Genomic DNA, 17,732 nt, shown 5'->3' with positions numbered 1-17,732 from the left:
AAGTCCAGGTGAGGCCATTAGCCTCACTCGGAGCTGCCCCTCACGCGGTCCTCCTAGTTCCTTGCTCGCTCCACCTCGACTCTCTCTGCTCTTCCCCCACGTCCTGCCTCTCACTCCTTCTAAGGCCTGGCACAGGCTTGTCATTCAGTATCTGTGATCCCTCCTTGTCCTTGTCAGTCAGCTGACTGAGCAGATACCCAGCTGACCAATTTATGTATCCCCAGCCATCCAGCACAGTGCCTTGACCACAGTTGGAGCTTGGTGAACGATTCAATGAATAGTCACTGTCACACACACACACCACACACACACACACACACGCACACACAGTTACCATCAGACTTATCCAGGTCAGTGCACAGTGCCTGGGCAGCCACCCTGACCTGGATTAGGACATAAGGAGCACTGGTAGTTTTGCTAGAGGGCAACTTTGAGCTTCCCTCAGGTGCCACAGCACCACTCTCAGCAGGGCTAAGAAGCTGTCTGTGTCTGTTAGGGGTAAAGACTGAGACTTCCTGCCTTCAGACACTCAGCGCCCCCTGGTTAGGGTTGATGGCGGTTCCTCAGGATGCTCATCACTAAAGTGCCGTGACGCCCTCCCAGAGCTCAGACCAGGAAGCCTTCTCCCAACAATAATGGAGTACCCTACCCTGTTACAGAAATGGGAATTATAGCTGTTTACCCCTCTTAATGTGGTTTCTCCCCTTTGCATTCACGTCCACATTTCTTCCCTGAGTCACCCAATCCAACTCTGCTAATTCCCAACGGGTTACTGCACCAAGCTGCACCTGCATCTCACTTGCTGTGCACAGCTCTATCTGGGAGGGTCGGATCTACCTACTGAGCTATGTATTTTCTGTCTCCCTTCCCTTCTGAATCTGGAGGCTCCCAGGCATCAAGAAAAGTGCTCCAGTTGGCCCACAAAAGGGGCGGTGCTGCAGGGGAGGCTGCGACTCTCATCCACAGCCTGGGTCAAAGCAGGACTGCGTTATAAGCGCCACACGCTGCCCCACTGCGCCACGGAAGCCAAAAGAGCAAAGGTCTAAGAAGTCCTAGTACAGACACTTATGTGGATAGAACACCAGCCTCTTCCTAGGGACCTGTGAGCTGTTGTTTGGTTTGGGCTTATATCGTCCATGGCCTTTTTCACAACGCTTGCAGACTTAGCTAACCTTCCATCAGGACCTCTCTGCTCCCCCCACCCCCCCACCCCCACCACTGTACCAAAGATCATACTCCTCACTTAAGTGTGCTGACTGGGTTTTCACTTTGCAAGGATACCAAAACAATTTTTTTTTAATCCTGAAACGTCAAGATACCTGAGAGAACAGGTCTTCAGAAAAACTATTTTAAAATTATAATAGAAAAACTGGCTATGTAACAATGAAGATACAGCACATTAAAAGGTTATTTGGGCATTATCTAGAATTTCACACTCAAGAGAAAAACACTTAATACGTGGTCTACTGCCTTCCAGTTCTTTTTCTCTGCAGTTTTAAAAATTAGGACATGGGGGGAGGTAATGTCTTCATACTTTTGTATCTGTTGTTCTGTTTATCATTATAGTACGGTTATGCTACTTCCCGTAATGATGAGGATGAGGATGCTGATACTGACGTCGGTAGGAGCAAACACATGTATAGAGCTTGATATGGACCAGGAACTGTTCTCTGTGACGTGTGCATATTGACACGACACCCCGTGGTCTTTCATGCACTTTGGAGACATCATGTTCAATCCATACACAGATCCCTGGTAATCTGATTCATGCCGATGGACATGCTCACTTGCCTTTTGATCCAGAGGACGCTGGGCACTGCAGTGTATTCCAGATTCGGGGGTCAGATACCACACCTCTCTGTTTCTTTCAGGCCTGGGTAGCAATTTGACTCAGCTCTTGCCGGCCAGGTGACTTTGGGCAAGATCCTTCACCCGTTAACCTCTATGTGTCTCAAGCTTCCTCATCTGCAAAAAGGGACGATAACGTTAAAAATGCTTACCTCATAATGTTGCTGTGAGTACTCAGAGACCTTATTATACTTATACACATAGAGAGCTAAACATGGTCCAGAAGGGTGAGCTTTTATTCTTGTGTCTCTTCACTTCGGTTTCTGCTTGTAGCCATATCCCTCTCTCCCTGCCCCCATGCTTTCTCCTCCCCCAGTGCCGCTGCACTCTCTCTCCCCCTTGCCCCCTCCCTCAGACTCTCTATCCAAAAACACTGTTTACCATCTCCTCAGGATGTAACTCAGAAAATATTCATACCATCACCCTTTGGTTAAAAAAACGTGAATATTAGTGGAAGAAATAAGAAACACCATAAAACCGGCAATGTGAAAACTACACAAGAAATAAAGTCCTACTGATGAAAGTTTGAGTATTAATACTTTTGTATCTTCATCAGATTCAGATATTCAGAATTTGATACAGGAGAATTAGACTTGATAAAAATAATGGCCCCCCAGAAGGGCTATATGATGAGGTTCTTGGGCCTTTAAATTTCCCTCTGGAATGCTTTTGAAAATGTATATACTCATGTTCTACAATCGTCCAGCGATCACTTACTTTCCCGTCATTATACAAATCATACGAAGAGGTCATTAGACTTCTAATTTCCTAGAGAATAGGCACTAAACTTTTCCATACGAGCGCCTGATGAAACCCCAGCATTGCATTTAGGCTTCACAATATCCCCATAAGGAGAGTTAAATACTCATTATGCTAAAAAAAATAAATATACCCACACCCATGCCCCATACATTCAGTTCTTGAGTCCCTGAGGGGCTGAAGTGATAGTGCAAAGTCCATGTGGTGAGTCAAAGGTGGTCTTGACATTGTCTCCCTGGAACACTCTCCAGGGAAATGTGGGAACGGTAACAATATTAACAACAGTAATGGCAACAGCTAGAATTCACCAGGAACTTGTCACATGCCGAGCACTGTCCTGACAACTTCCCAAGTCTTAACACGGTCAGTGCTCTAAACTGCCCCAAGAAGTAGTTACATTTACTCCTAACTAGTGTTTCCACGTTACTGACGGAAGAATTGAGGCACAGAGACGCTAAGTGGCCTGCTCAGGGTCACCCAGCATAAGGGCTGGAGCCACAGGTCTGTGGAGGCATTGTGGAAAACCCAGTGTGTTCTGTATTTACTCAGTCAAGGGCAAGATCCAATATGGCTACTGCAAAATATGTAGAAAAGCAGCTAACACATAACACAAATTGACCTTACAGCATGGAGCTGCACACTACATAGAAATCTGGTTTCTTCAGAAATCTTTTAGATGGAGGCTTGACAGGATTGGAATCAGGATGTTTTGTGGAAACAATGATCTGAGAGCCTTCTTAGAACAGCAGACAGCATGTCAGCCTCCTAGCCTGAAGGTCTTGGGTTTGTGCATCAGAGAAGGCAGCAAACCTCTGTCACCTCCACACGCTCCCGATGGAGAGAGAAACCTGGCAGTAGGGAAAATAAGACCGTTCCTCTGCTCTGGTAGTGCCCAGACAAGTTGTCCATGTCAATCAGGACTGAGGAATTATGAAAAAACAAACAAACAAAAAGTGCAGATTCCATGATCCGCACTCAGTGAATCTCATTTAGTGTGGCTACAACGGTGCCCTCGAATCTTTGATTTTTCACTCTGCCTGGGAAACTCTCAGGAACTTTATTAAACTCCTTTGGTAGTGAGACTGTCTCCAATGTACTGACTCTTCCCGGGACAAACACACAGTTGGGAAGACCAACCTGAGAGCACAGGAGACAGAAGGCAAAGGACACAGCGTGAGAGTCAAACCAAGGGCAGGGCAGTGGATCTTCTGAGAAGACATCACCACCCCACTGGCCTGTCTCTCTGAGGCTTCAGTTTATCTCAGATCCATTCTCTTCATGGCCAGTGGGTGGAGGTGGTGAGAGGAGATGACCTTTGAGATCCCACATGGCCTGGGCTTTTCTCGGGGGCCATGGGACACAGACAATATGAGGTTATATGACCTATTCTCCCCACCTCCAGTCAGCCTCTGCTTCTCTCTTGCACCCTCACCCCCTCCATGCCACACAAGCCCAGAGCAACCAGAATTTAGGAAAAATGTCTTCCCTTCACCCATCAGACACCTGCCCCTGACCTGAGGAGATCTTCTCCCCTCTTCTCCTCTCAGCTGTCCTCCTCTGACCTCATCTGCCGTGCCAAAGCAGACAGCCTTCCCTAGTAGCTTAAAGTCCTCGCCTGGCCCGTGACTCTGGTGACCTAGCCTGGAGAGGGCTCGTCCTCTCTGAGAAGGACCCCAGACCCGGGAGCCAAGAGCCATGACGACCACAGAACCATCCTAAACGTTGATGCCTACGGCAGTGATTGACCTTGGAAACGAAGCCTTACCTCACACCCCATCTGTCCCTGAACCGTTATCTTGTCACAGAAAGCCAGACAGACGAGGAAGGTGCCTGGAATCCTTCCTGGGGAGTCCTGTGTCCTACTCCATGCTGCCATGCTATTTCCCCAGACCAGACCCTGACATGGACCATAACATTCCTATCCTTTGGATGTGAATAAGAGGTCTGGGGATACCTTCATAAAATCCTATTCTTGTGGTTGATAACCAGTATGTTATGTGGTTTACTACCACAGTGATGCATCTGGTAAGTAAGTGGAAGCTGACACGAAGTTTCCGAGGGTAGGTTTGGGTGTTGAAATGCTTGGGAGGAGCTACCGGCATCTGTGGGCTGAGGGTTACAGGGAGGCAAACACTTTCTAGCAGAGAGTTAAATAAAGTGGATTTTCCATAACTGTAATTTCCCTGTGAATTAAGGGAAGCTTGAATGCTGCTTTCTCTGGAAACTTACAAAGAATCCTTGAGTGTTTTAGAGAACACATACTGAAGGCCATTCTGTTACTGGCTTTGAGCTTGACGCAACACACCAGTATCGCTTGATAGCTGAGGTTGCACACGCCTAGAGGAATGAGGGGAATCCAACTGTGCTGACTAGACGGATCTTCAGGATATGCTGTCAATGGACGGGAAAAATTACGTGGGAAATGTTCATAGTGTGATCTGCCATGAGTTGCTGAACAAAGCCAGATAAGCCCATTGTCTTTGAGGCACTGAGGTTTTGTTTCCACGTCTGTCTCCCTCACCAGACTTTTAACTCCTTCTCAGAAGGCTGGAAACACACCCCGTTCATCCTGGTGTCCTCGGGGCAGAGGACCTGACACACGGTAGAAAGTCAGTCCACACTTGTGGAGCTGACGTTAACGGGTGAAGGACTGGACCCAGTGTCTTAATGACGAGCGAGAAGGATGTCAGTCTGCAGAGGGAGGGAGGGGAATGCCACAGGTCTTAGGACCCAGGCAGCACACTGACACCAGCCTACACTGCAGTACTGACGTCAGTTACATCCCTTAGGGTTCCAGGGCTCAGCCATTTAAATACAGATGTCATTAACCATGAAGGTCTAACTTAGAAAGCCAGGAACCTTACGGCTTAGTTTTCTGTATGAACCTTTTGTAGCTGAGGCACCTGAGGCACCAATTCAGGCACAGCATACTCTGGTCACTACTCGTCCAGGCTGAGGCCGTGTAGGGATATTCAGGGCTCACACACAAGGAGGGTAATTCCGAGGCATACATGTATCCCTAGAAACAAAGGGTTCACGACTGCTAGGTTGCCCCGAGCAGGACATACATCAGGCAGGCAGGACAGCTCCCTGGGGCCCCAGTGTGGCCTCCCACCCAGGAACCTGCCCCCCTAGGACTCCCTGTCCAGTTTGAATAATCCATCGGAGGGAGGTCTTAGTTTCAGAGGCACTGCCTGGAGGCAGCCCGTTCCAAACAGTTCTGTCTGTCCAGGACCCCAGCGCATCCTCTTTCCGAGGGTGGGTGACATCTGGAGGTGCTCTGCATGCAACGTCCAGGGGCTGGGGCCCCTCCCGCGGTCCCACAGTCAGAGCTCCCTCAGGTGTGACTGGAGCCTCAGCAGACAGTTTGCATTCAAAGTGCTCACTGGATTGGGATTGACATATAGACACTAATATGTATAAAATAGATAACTAATAAGAACCTGCTGTATAAAAAAATAAATAAAATAAAATTCAAAAAAAAAAAGTGCTCACAGCAGCTCTGAAGGCTGCACGGGGAGTATTCCTTCAGGAAACATAGAAAATTCCCAGGAACAGTTTGGACAGACAAGATCATTAATGCCCTCGCTCCCTCGCTACGCTTCCCCGCCAGGTGCCAGGGGTGGTGTGTTCTCCATTGTTATACAATCACTGTGTACAATCCTGAAATCAAAACTTTACATTTCTTTAATTATCTCCTAATGTCCCCCAAGCCTTTTGTATGGAAGGGCTGTAGGCAAGAAACGCAAAAGTACTTTCATAGCAAAACATGTTTTATAATCTAACTGTAAAGACATTATGTTTCGCAACTGGCCAGGACAAAATCCTGAATGTTAAAGAATTTTCAAAATGGGTTGACACAACCTCCTGTCCTTTTGTCTCTCTCACTGATCCCGTGAGGAGGCTGGAAAAGCTCATTCTCTTGCACTGAAGAGTCATATGCCTCATATGTCTCGTCTCAGTTGTCTCAAACATCCGGATGCAACAGCCACAACGTACAAAGCCATTTTTAAAATTCCCCCTTTTCCCTCTCTCAGGGACGCTTTACTCAAACCCCTAGCAGTAAACTGACACTCACCAGGGTACCGCACAGCGGCCGGGGAGCTCAGGCGCGAGTGCCGGGAGGGGCTGGGGCTGCAGCAGCAGCAGCCGCCGCCAAGTTGAAGAAAAGCCTGCAGAGCTTTTTCCCCTTCTTGCCTCTAGTTTATCTGAAGCTTTCTCCAGCCCAGAACCTGATTTTATTTGCTTTCTTCCGCTTGTAGGAGAGAGCAAGTCAAACTTTCAACATTTTTTGGCCGACCCAGACTCCACCTTTTGTAAGGTTCGCATCCTTTTGCCCCAGGCCTGGAGGAAATAACAAACACCAAAGTCAGGAGCTGCCTGCACTCTCCCCGCCCCACCCCACCCCCAACATCGGGCAGCAGAGCAGAAGCAGCCGAGGATGCAGTGCGCTAACTCTCCTGGATCTGGATCTTTTGTTTTCAAATTCTGTAAGTAACACCTATCACAACAGTCAGTGGCTCAGCTGCTGTTTCATAGCACGGGTACATCCACAGTCACCAAGCACAAAAGGATCGTCATCCCTACTGCTTCATCCTCCCTTTACTCAAACAAGGCTTACACCGTATTTCAGCGAGTCACAGTCTCGCTAGTGAATCCACAGCTGCCACCACTGTTTCAGATGCCCCAAGACCACCCTTGCTTTTGATGAGTTCCTAGGAGGACTCCAAGGACCTAGCACATAGTCATCCTCATGGCTAAGATTTACTGCAGCAAAAGGATACAAAGCCAAATCATCCAGGGGGAGAGGTGCACTGGGCAACATCCGGAGGAAACCAGCGCAAGCTTCCAAGAGTCCTTTCCTAGTAGAATCACGCAATTTGTCCCTCCGGCAACGGGTCATGACAACGCGCGTGAAATGCTGTCCACCAGGGAAGCTCCTGAGAAACCCGGGGCCTAGCACATATCAAGATTTCAGGTTCCCAGGAGGAAAGCAGGTGTTTAGCATAAAACATACTGTTTGGACAGATGGAGGAGTAACCTACACTTCTGAAGGAGGCAACGGTGGGAAACCTCTTGAAATCCAAGTTCTCAGACGCGACGTGAGGGCCCACAAGCCAGCCCTTCTAAGGATTATAGTCCCAGGCCTGCTATGTTAACTCTATTCTGCACAGTACTCAACAGCAAAGCTTCAAAATACACGACAAAGTCAGAACTGGAAGAACTGAAACAAACAAATCTACAAGAACAGCTGGAGACTTCAACAATCTCAGTAATACACAGAACGGAGAGAAAGCAAATTAGAATGCATGGGTGAACCGAATGTTCTCACAGGTATAGAACCCTCCACATAACAACAGCCGAATATACCACATTCTTTTCAAGTGCATATGGAAGTTTCACCAAGGTAGACTATATCCTGGGTCATAAAAGAAATATGACCAATTGCAAGATAATTGCAATCATACAAAGAATGTTATCTGACCAAAAGAGAGAAACCCGCAATAAGTAAGCCAAAGTTAGGAGGAAAATCTACAAACACAAGGAAATTAAATCACATACTTCTAAGTAATCCATGGGCCAAAGAGCAAGGATCAAGGAAAGTTACAAATTAATTTAAACAAAATGAAAATGAAAAAACAACCTAACAAAATCTGCAGGATGCAGGTACAGCAGTGCTTAGCCGTAAATGTACAGCATCAAATACTTGTATTAGAAAGAAAAAAGAACCCAAATCAATAATGAAAGCTTCCACCTTAAGAAACTAGAAAAAGAAAATCCAAATAAATTCAAAGCAAGCAAATAAGGGAAATAGAGATTGGAACAGTTATCAGAAAAAGAATAGAGTTAATCAACGAAACCCAAAGCTGGTTCTTTCAAAAGGTCAATACAAATGAATAAACTTCTACCCAGACAGACAAAAAAAAAAAAAAAAAAGGCAAGATAACTGAAGACACAACTTACCAACATCAGGAATGAAACAGGTTACAGATCCCACAGAAATTAAAAGGAGTCTATGAATAATTCTACATAACTACTTTTGGCAATTTAGGCGAAATGGAACACACTATCAAAGCTCAGCCGAAAAGAAACAGATCACCTATTTTTAAAATCGAGTCTGTAGTTGAAAAACTTACAGAAAAGGCATCTCCAGGGCCAGATGGTATCCCTGGAAAATCCTACCAAACATTTAAGAAGCAATAACAGCAATTCTACGCAATCTCTTCAAGGAAACAGAAGAGAGGGAACACTTGTTGAATTATTTTTTCAGATTAGCATTACCCTGATACCAAAGTCAAACAAAGACAGTAGTAGCAAATCAAATTCAATATATAAAAAGAATAATACACCATGACCAAGTGACATTTATCCCCGAACTGCAAAGCTGGTGCAGCATTAAAAAAATCAATCAATCAAGCCACCATAGTAGCATACCAAAGATAAAGAACCACATGATCGTTACCTGTTGACGCAGAAAAAGTATCTGACAAAATTCAACAGTCGTTCATGATGAAAAACATTCAGCTAACCAGGAGGAGAAGGGAGCTTTCTTAACCTGATACGGAGCATCTCCAAAAATACCTGCCCCTCCATCCTACTTGATGGAGAAAGACTAAACGCTTTCTCCCTAAGATCAGGAACCAGGCCAGGAGGATAGCCAGTCTTACTCCTGCTATAAGTCAACATTGTACTGGAAGTCCTAGCCACTCCAGTAAGAAAAGAAAAAGGAATAAATGGTTTAGAGATTGGGAAGGAGGAAATCAAACTGCTCCCACCCACCGATGACATGATTATCTACCTAGAAAATCCCATGAAATCTATTAACAAAAACTCCTATAACTAAGAAGGGAGTTTAACAATGTCGCAGGATACAAGCTCAACACAAAAAAAATCAGGCATATTTGCCTGTACTAGCAATGAACAATTAGGAAATTAAAAAAAAAAAAAAGACTTGTGCATACCATTTTTTTTTAATTCCTAAGTATTTATTTATTTATTTATTTATTTATTTTTTATTATTATTATTTTTTTATGAGGATCTTGAATCAGATGCGTATGTTTGATTGATTGATTGATTGATTGATTTTGGCTGTGTTGGGTCTTCGTTTCTGTGCGAGGGCTTTCTCCAGTTGTGGCAAGCGGGGGCCACTCTTCATCGCGATGCGCGGGCCTCTCTCGTTGCGGAGCACAGGCTCCAGACGCGCAGGCTCAGCAGTTATGGCTCACGGGCCCAGCCGCTCCGCGGCACGTGGGATCCTCCCAGGCCAGGGCTCGAACCCGCGTCCCCTGCATTAGCAGGCAGACTCTCAACCACTGCGCCACCAGGGAAGCCCCCTGTGCATACCATTTATAATAGCTTTCCCCCAAAACCTAGCGAAACATAAGCGGGATCTGTATGCTCAAAACTACAAAATGCTGAGGAAAGAAATATAAGAAGACCTATCAAAATGGAGACACATACTGCGTTCATGTGTTGAGAAATTCAATATAATTAGGATGTCAACAGTCCCCAGATAGATCCATCAATTTCATACAATTCCAATCACAAATCCAGGCAAGGATTTTTTTGTACATATAGACTAACTGATGGTAAAATTTCTGGGGTAAGGCAAAGGAACTAGAATAGCCAAATAATTTTGAAAAACAAAGTTGGAGGACTAACACCAACGTTACAATTTACAATGCAGCTTCAACCAAGATATGTAAGCAACTAAGTGGCCATGGAGGGGAGGAATGGACATAGAAAATGTGGTGACATATACAACGGAATATTATTCAGCCACAAAAACGAAGAAAATCCTGCCTTTCGCAACAACATGAATGGACCTGGAAGGCTTTATGCTAAGTGAAGTAAGTGAAAGAGAGAAAGACATATTGTATGTTCTACTTATATGTAGAATCTAAAAAAGTCAAACTCACAGGAACAGAGTTTAGAATGGTGGTTGCCAGGGGCTGGGGGAAATGTTGGTCAAACGGTACAAACTTCCAGCTATAAGATGAATAAGTTATGGGGATCTAATGTACAGCATGCTGAGTATAATGAACAAAACTGTATCATATATTGAAAGCTAAGAGGGTAGATCTGAAATGTTATCACCACAATTTTTAAAAAGGTAATTCTGTGAGGGGATAGAGTGCTAACTAACCTTATTGTGGTAATCGTTTTGCCCTATCTACGTGTATCAAATCATCACACTGTGCACCTTACACTTACATGCTATATGTCAATAATACCTCAAAGAAGCTGGAAAAGATAAAAGAGTCCCCAGTTTTTCCAGTGGGAGAGCCCTCCAGCTATATTCTGTGTCCCCCTGACATCTCCCCACCATTCTTTAACTTTCCCTTATTACTGACATGACAAGTTGAGCCTGGCTCATTAATCCTCTCTCTCCTCAGCCTGGGAACCCATCATTTAGTGGAGAATGGTATTCAGAAGCTAGGATCTAGCGGTAGGTGTACTTATTGTCATTGGGATGTTGCTGTTTTCAGGAAGTTTGGAATATATGTGTGAACACAATCACACACACACACACACATATATTTCCATATTTCTATATCAGTCTATCCACATATGCACACATATCTATTGAAAACCAGGAGTTCTCACGGAGACCTCTAGTTCCAGTAGAACTCCTCAGAAGTTGTTCCAGTTTACCTCCTTTCCATAATGGAAATTCCCTCTTCCAGAAGTGACAGACGTGGCTCCCACCATCCTTATATATTTACTGAGTTGACAAATCCCAATGCATATAAGCCATCCCTCCTCCACAAAGAGGTCCTCCCCACGTGCTATGCTGAACCATCCCCTGCCCTTGACTTCCACACCTCACTCAAGCCTGAATCCCTGAGCCAGTTAGCCTCCTCCCCACAGAACCCCCAGGGACATCCTCCTTACCGCCTTGGGCTCTGACCTCCCAAATTGGGATGCCCCTACGCGCATATACTTGCCTTGCCCAGCAACACCTAATGGCTTTAGGACTGAACTGCTCAGGCACAAAAGAGAAGAGCAGGGAAGGGAAAGAAAGGGTAGGGACAGGGGAAAAGTGAATATATCTTAGTACAATCAGTTAATCAAGGTGAACTGGGCCAAATCCAAGCAATATGATGAAGCCAGTGGGTTTTTTTCGCACTGTCCGCCAGCTTCCCCTTCCTGCCTCTCTCCTTTGCCCCAGTTCCTTTCTCATTCTTAAGTCCTGCCCTCCATCAAGAGTAGCAATGTTATGAGGGGCATGATTCCCATATTATCACTGATCTCCGCTGGCTGGCTGACATTCAGTGTGGATGGTGTCCTCCCCGCAGCTCTTACACTCAAGCCCTCTGTCTCTCATGATGGACTAGAAGGTTTCACCCCTCTTCAGTAATTTCAGGTGTAAGCAGGAGAGAAGGTGCAGGGCACATCTTGGAGCCTCGGGTCCTTCATCTGTGAAATGGGGATGACCACAGATTGTGGGACAAACAGAGAGCAGCACCGGACACCTTTCAATGAGTGCGACGTGCCAAACCCAGTGCATCACAGGACTGCTTGATATCCAGGAGCACGCCAAGTAGACGGCCCCGCCAGGACCGTGGCACCTGCTGTTCCTTCTGCCTGGAATGCTCTTCCTTCAGGTAATCCCATGGCGTGCTCCCTCACTTCCTCCAGGTCTCTGCTCATTCGTCATCCTTCAGGGAGACTTTCCCTGATTACCTTGAATGAAATAATAACATCATCTCCACATACCCTTTCCCCTGATCCAGCCCTATCTTTCTTCATACATAGCACCTGCCACCCTTGATTTATTTATTGACCAACTCTATGAAATGAGAGACTTTGCCAGTTTTGTCCTGTCACAAACTCCTCGAATAGTACTCAGGTACATGGCAAGTGCTCAGAAAACATTTTCTGAACCATAGCTGGGAGCCAGGCCCTTTACACACACTGCTAACATGCACAGGTACCCTCCAAGGTGGGCACTGGCCCCATTTTATTAATTATGATACGTACTGAGACTCCAGGAGACAAGTGACACCCTCAACAACGCACCATCAGCACGTCGGGTTCCAGGCTTCGGAATCATATCTGCCGGGTTTCCAACTCCCTCAGTTCCTGGACAGAGACCTCACAGCCAAAATGGTAAGAGATTTTACTACTGACACACAGACCCCAAACAGCTCAGATGCTTTACACCTTTAGACAAACCCCTTCCTAAAGCAGCTCAGAGACATCACACCTTGGGACCCAGAATCACAACAGTTCAGAGGCCTCACACTCTGGGGTTCAGACTTCTACATTAGGGTCTAACACCCAGTGACTCTAATGCCCAAAAGCTCAGAAAATGCACACCCAGGTCTACAAGGACACAAAGCCCTACAGACTTTGTACCATGGCTCACAAAATCCACTCAGATAAAATATCGCATTCACCAAAATCTCCCCCAAATGCTCAGAGACGTCAAATGTACTCAAACAGCACCTGGCATGTCAGACGTAGCGGTACACATCTCCAAACTGCACGACTCATGTTACTTCCCAGGGAGAGACACCAAAAAAGTTTAGTGACCTCTCCTTGGGCTTAATTATATGAATCTGCGCGACTGACCCTGCGGTACCACACGCCCCAGACTGAGTGAAGGCTAAACAAGACTGTAAGAGCTCGCGGAAAGACACCACCATCGTCACCCTGCACAGCCAGCGACTGCGCCGAACCTCGCCACCGACCCGGGCAGCTAATCAGCCCCTTACGGATAGCCAGTCTTGGAGTAGTCAAACTCGGAGAAAAATGTAGACTCTGAAAATGCCCGCGCGCACACACGCACACGCACACGCACACGCACACCTTTCACCCTGAGCGCCAACTCGGCGACCACTGTGCCTGTCCCAGACAGACAGCCAATGGGAAGTGGGCAGGTGAGGAGGGAGGGGCAGGAATAGCGGGATTTCCGGCGCCGCTTGACGCCCCGGAAGAGTTTATTCCGGCAATCTCGCGGCGACCAATCACCGCCCAGAACGCTTTCTCGATTTCGACCCCGCCCCCCACACGCATCCCGGAGCCAATCTCTGGCTCCGTTGCTGTCCCCACCTGGATGTGACCATGCAGAAACGAAGGGGTGAACCTGGAGTAGATAGAAAAGAAGGCTGCAGGCTGAGACCAGGTGTCCAATCACCCTCGAATGTGCTGGGAAGATGGAGTGTTTACAATGGGGATGGACCCAGCGGCGCCCTGAGTGCCTCCGCTGGGACCCATGGTTGATGCCCGACGTGGTGTAAGGGGACCCTCAGTGTTGTCACAGCGCTCAGTGGATTATTCCAGAACGGACGCCCCCTCCCCAATGGTTCCTTCCCGACTCGAAGGTCTTCCCTCTGCCCCTCAGTGGTACGTTCCACGACAGAACCGTTTCATCTCGCGCGCCCCTTGGTGGTGGGATCGGGGAACAGCGGATGTAGATGCCCGCGGACCATTGCTGGCGGGTTCCCAAAGGGAGGGAGGGCACAGTTAGGATGAAACCCTCGCAATTCTCTGGAGTCTTGGATCTGGGAAAAAGTCTTCCTACGTGGAAAGTTACCTCCCTGCAGTGACACCACTATAACAGGGAGCATTACAAGAAGTTTTCTCTGTGCTGGGCCTTGTGATTGCTTGTGCCTCCCTGGGTAATACAGAATAGGCCTAGTGGGGCAAGCCAGCCACAGCCCCCCAACGGGCAGGAGGGATAAAGCTCCAGACTGGGATCAGAAGGCCTGGTGAGGGGCAGGCCTCTGTCCTTGACTGTAATCGGTGGAAAGGACAACCGTGCCTTCGGTTCCGTTAGGAAAGGGGACATCTCCCAGGGGTCCCAAAGACACTGACTACATGAGATAAAGACCATGGGCTCTGTCACCGTTCTGTTACCCCGTACATGTACCCTAGCGGAATCCTCGCCCTTTCTAGCTATGCCTGTCGGGACAGCCAGTTCTGGAGTAGTCCAACTCAGTAAAATGTACATTCTGAAAATGCCCACGCGCACACGAACACGCTCTCGCCCTGAACTCCAACTCGGCTACAGCCTTGCGGGGGGAGGGGGAGGGAATAGCGGGATTTCCGGCTCCGCTTTGCGTACCGGAAGAGCTTATTCCGGCAATCTCGTGGCGACCAATCACCGCTCAGAACGCTTTCCGGCCCTGCAATCCCGGAGCCAATCTCTCGCCCCGTTGCCATCCCCACCTGAATGTGACCAGGTAGAAACGAAGGGGTGACCCGGACACCCCCAGGAGGTGATACGCAGGGCGGTGGGGGGGGGTGCTGTTTCTCACTTCAGTCCTATCTTCCCACTTTATTCTGTGGGTCTAATGTGAATGTGAAACTTTAGCATGCATCGCAGTCACCTGGAGGGCTTGTTAAAACACTGATTGCTGCCCCCCATTCCCGAGTTTCTGATTTAGTGGGTCCTTGGCGGGGCCCGAGAATTTGCATTTCTAACCAGGCTCAGCGTCCCTCCTACACAACTAAGTGGTGGACTCTAGCATTCCTACCTCCCTCCACCACGTTATTTGTGAACTGTTCCTTCCCTTCTCTCCCCCCCTCCTTACCCCCCAACACATCCAAACGTACAGTCTCATCGCCAGACCCTGAAGATCTTGAAGGGAGCAAAGGTCTAAGCATCCTGTTCACTGCCGCAGAGCGCTTGCCCCAAGAATGATGTGAGGAGCCCATAAACAAGCTTTACTTCTCCTGCACCACTGATGGACAGCATCGTGGCAGCATGTATCAAAGTGAAAAATCCTTACAATGCTAGGTCGGTGAGGGTAGAGACTTTTTTTTTTGTCTAGTACGGCCAGTCTCCCCAGTGCCCAGCACATAGTAGGCGCTCAGTGGATGATTGGTGAATGACTGAGTTTGGACCCAGCAGCTCCACTTTAAAACTGTATAATCAACATACACATTCACAGAGTTGTGTGTAGAAGGAAGGTAGTAGCAAACAATTGTGTAAAACCTCTTTATGTCCATTAAGAGTCGATGATGGTTGGATTGTAAACAAACGGTGAGGGGTTCATGTTATACCATGGAGCACACACTGGCCATGGAACAGCATGAGGGGACCAGTGTGTACTGATCAGAGGGATCTTCTTCAGGACATGCTGTTAATATTAGGTGGGAGGGGAAGCAAATGGGAGATGCTCATAGTGGGGCCTGCTCTGTGTTTGTGTGTGTGTGTGGTTTAAATACAGGGAAATATTTTTGAAAGGAACAAGGAAGCACCTATAACTAGCCCCACTGTTTGGCCCAGGAAGTAGAGAATGTGGAGGAATGTGATGACCTGTGTAGTCCATGTACTGATGTACTAATGGAATCTTTCACAGCAGCCACTTATTCACGTATTATTCGAATAACTCTGTCTAAAGCAAAGTCATGTGGTGAAAACAATACCTGTACCACAGAGCATTTGTGTGTGAGGGTATCTGGAGGGTCTCCAGCAACAGGGTTCTCAAACTTACATGCCCCAGGGCCAGGCAGTTATTGTGCATTAGGGAACGCAGCTCATGTGAGGGTAAGGAAGGGCAGCACATGGGTATGGTAAATGTTCCCTGCCAACCTGCTTCCGGTGTGGGTACGATAGAGAAGATGGGGCTGGCACAGAGCCCAGACCCTCACAACAACCTCCTCAGCATCATAAATAGTGGTAATTGTCAGGATAGCAACAGTTGTTACATCGTTACACTGATGTAAACTCCTTGGGAGCATCCCTCCACCTCTTCATCACAGGACACACACACATGTCAGATGAGGAAGATAACCGATCCTCTGAACACAGCATTCAAGGACTAATTAAGACTGACTTAGGAATTGGTTCTGCCCATGTTGAATTAACAGGTTTGGATTATCCTCCCACTTTAAGTAACTAAAAATTTGGAAGTGACGGTCTTCAGAAGCACTACAACTGGCATGCAGGATGCTGATACCTGAGAGAAGGGGGAAAATGAGGTGAGCACTACAGTTTCCCCCAGCTTACTTCCTGGAGAGGATTTCCAGGCATCAGTGCAGGGAGCGGGAACCCAGACAGAGGCCAGCGTGTGGGTACGATAGAGAAGATGGGGCTGGCGCAGACCCCAGACCCTCACCCTGTCTGAGGGGCATCCACAATGCTGCTATCGCCTACTATCTCTGTGCAGGAATGAGACCCCTGCATGGGCAGGGGTTGTGATTTTCCCAGAGAAGCTGGAGGTCTGGGTTTTTGTCATATACTGCTTTTTTTTTTAAATGATAGAAATTAAAGTGAAAAAAATTGTGGTTCAATCTAACTCTGTGTAAGTCATGTAGAACAATATGTCTGGGAGCAGGATTGAGTCTGAGCGCTCCTTTTTGGAGCCCTTTTAGAAGACAGCAGGAGCTCAGGAAATGGTTTGTGAAGTAATGAATGAGTGAATGAATGAACGAACAAATTCAGGAGTTAACATTAACATCCAGAAGGGTCCTTGTTCTCAGCCAGGGATGTTCCCTCTGATTCCCATACAGTCCTCTTTCTCCTCCGTTCTTAGGGTCCTCAGTCGACACTGCAATCCCCCGCATCGGTAGGCATCATCACTGCCCTTCAACCCCTTCGTCCACTCGGTGTATCTTCCCAGTACTCACTGCCCACAGCAGCCCACTCTGATTCCTTCTTCCACTTTTCAGCCCCAGCAGAGCCCCATCTGGAATAGATGTCTCCACGGCCTAGCCCGAACACTGGCACTGGTTCTGGCATTGGGTTCTGACATTTCCCTGAGTGTCGATCTCAGCTTGTCCTCTTCATATCAGCTGTGTGACTGGTTCATTCCCTTTCTCTCCCTGTTCCTCCGTCTTCTCCACTGTGAAATAGTATCAATCCTCACAAGCTTTCACGAAGTGTAAATGAGATGATCCCAATAAGAGTTTTCGCAGGGCCTGGCACAGAATAAATGTGAGATAAATATTAGCCAGTATTATTAATGTTTTTGTCATTATTATTGTTTCCAGAGATGCTCTATTTTAACCATCAGTTATCTCCTTCTAACATCCTTGGGAGGTGGTTATTATTATTAATCACTATTTTACAGATGAGTAAACTGATGTACTGTGCATCAGCTCACTAACTTACTCAAGCTCACCAGAGGGGGAAACACCATACTCATACCCAGGTCTGTCTGGTCACAGA

At 47.3% G+C, this 17,732-nt stretch overlaps 2 long non-coding RNA genes across 2 annotated transcripts; one reads left to right on the top strand and one right to left on the bottom strand.

The window, feature by feature from the left end:
• Nucleotides 1-1,230: 1,230 nt before the first annotated feature.
• On the bottom strand, nt 1,231-13,411 carry LOC114236810 (uncharacterized). Its single transcript, XR_003622666.2, has 3 exons — nt 13,330-13,411; nt 6,686-6,951; nt 1,231-1,965 (listed from the first exon to the last, which is right to left on the bottom strand). It is a non-coding gene; the product is annotated as an uncharacterized LOC114236810 (long non-coding RNA).
• Nucleotides 13,412-14,703: 1,292 nt separating this feature from the next.
• Nucleotides 14,704-17,477, top strand: LOC130706500 (uncharacterized). Its single transcript, XR_009006733.1, has 4 exons — nt 14,704-14,799; nt 15,175-15,356; nt 16,433-16,543; nt 17,098-17,477. It is a non-coding gene; the product is annotated as an uncharacterized LOC130706500 (long non-coding RNA).
• Nucleotides 17,478-17,732: the final 255 nt, after the last annotated feature.

The sequence above is a fragment of the Balaenoptera acutorostrata genome, chromosome X (genome assembly GCF_949987535.1).
Source record: "Balaenoptera acutorostrata chromosome X, mBalAcu1.1, whole genome shotgun sequence".
Classification (NCBI taxonomy): Eukaryota; Metazoa; Chordata; class Mammalia; order Artiodactyla; family Balaenopteridae; genus Balaenoptera; species Balaenoptera acutorostrata.
Note: the sequence above shows the minus strand (reverse complement) of the source record. Positions and strands in the feature narration are given on the sequence as shown.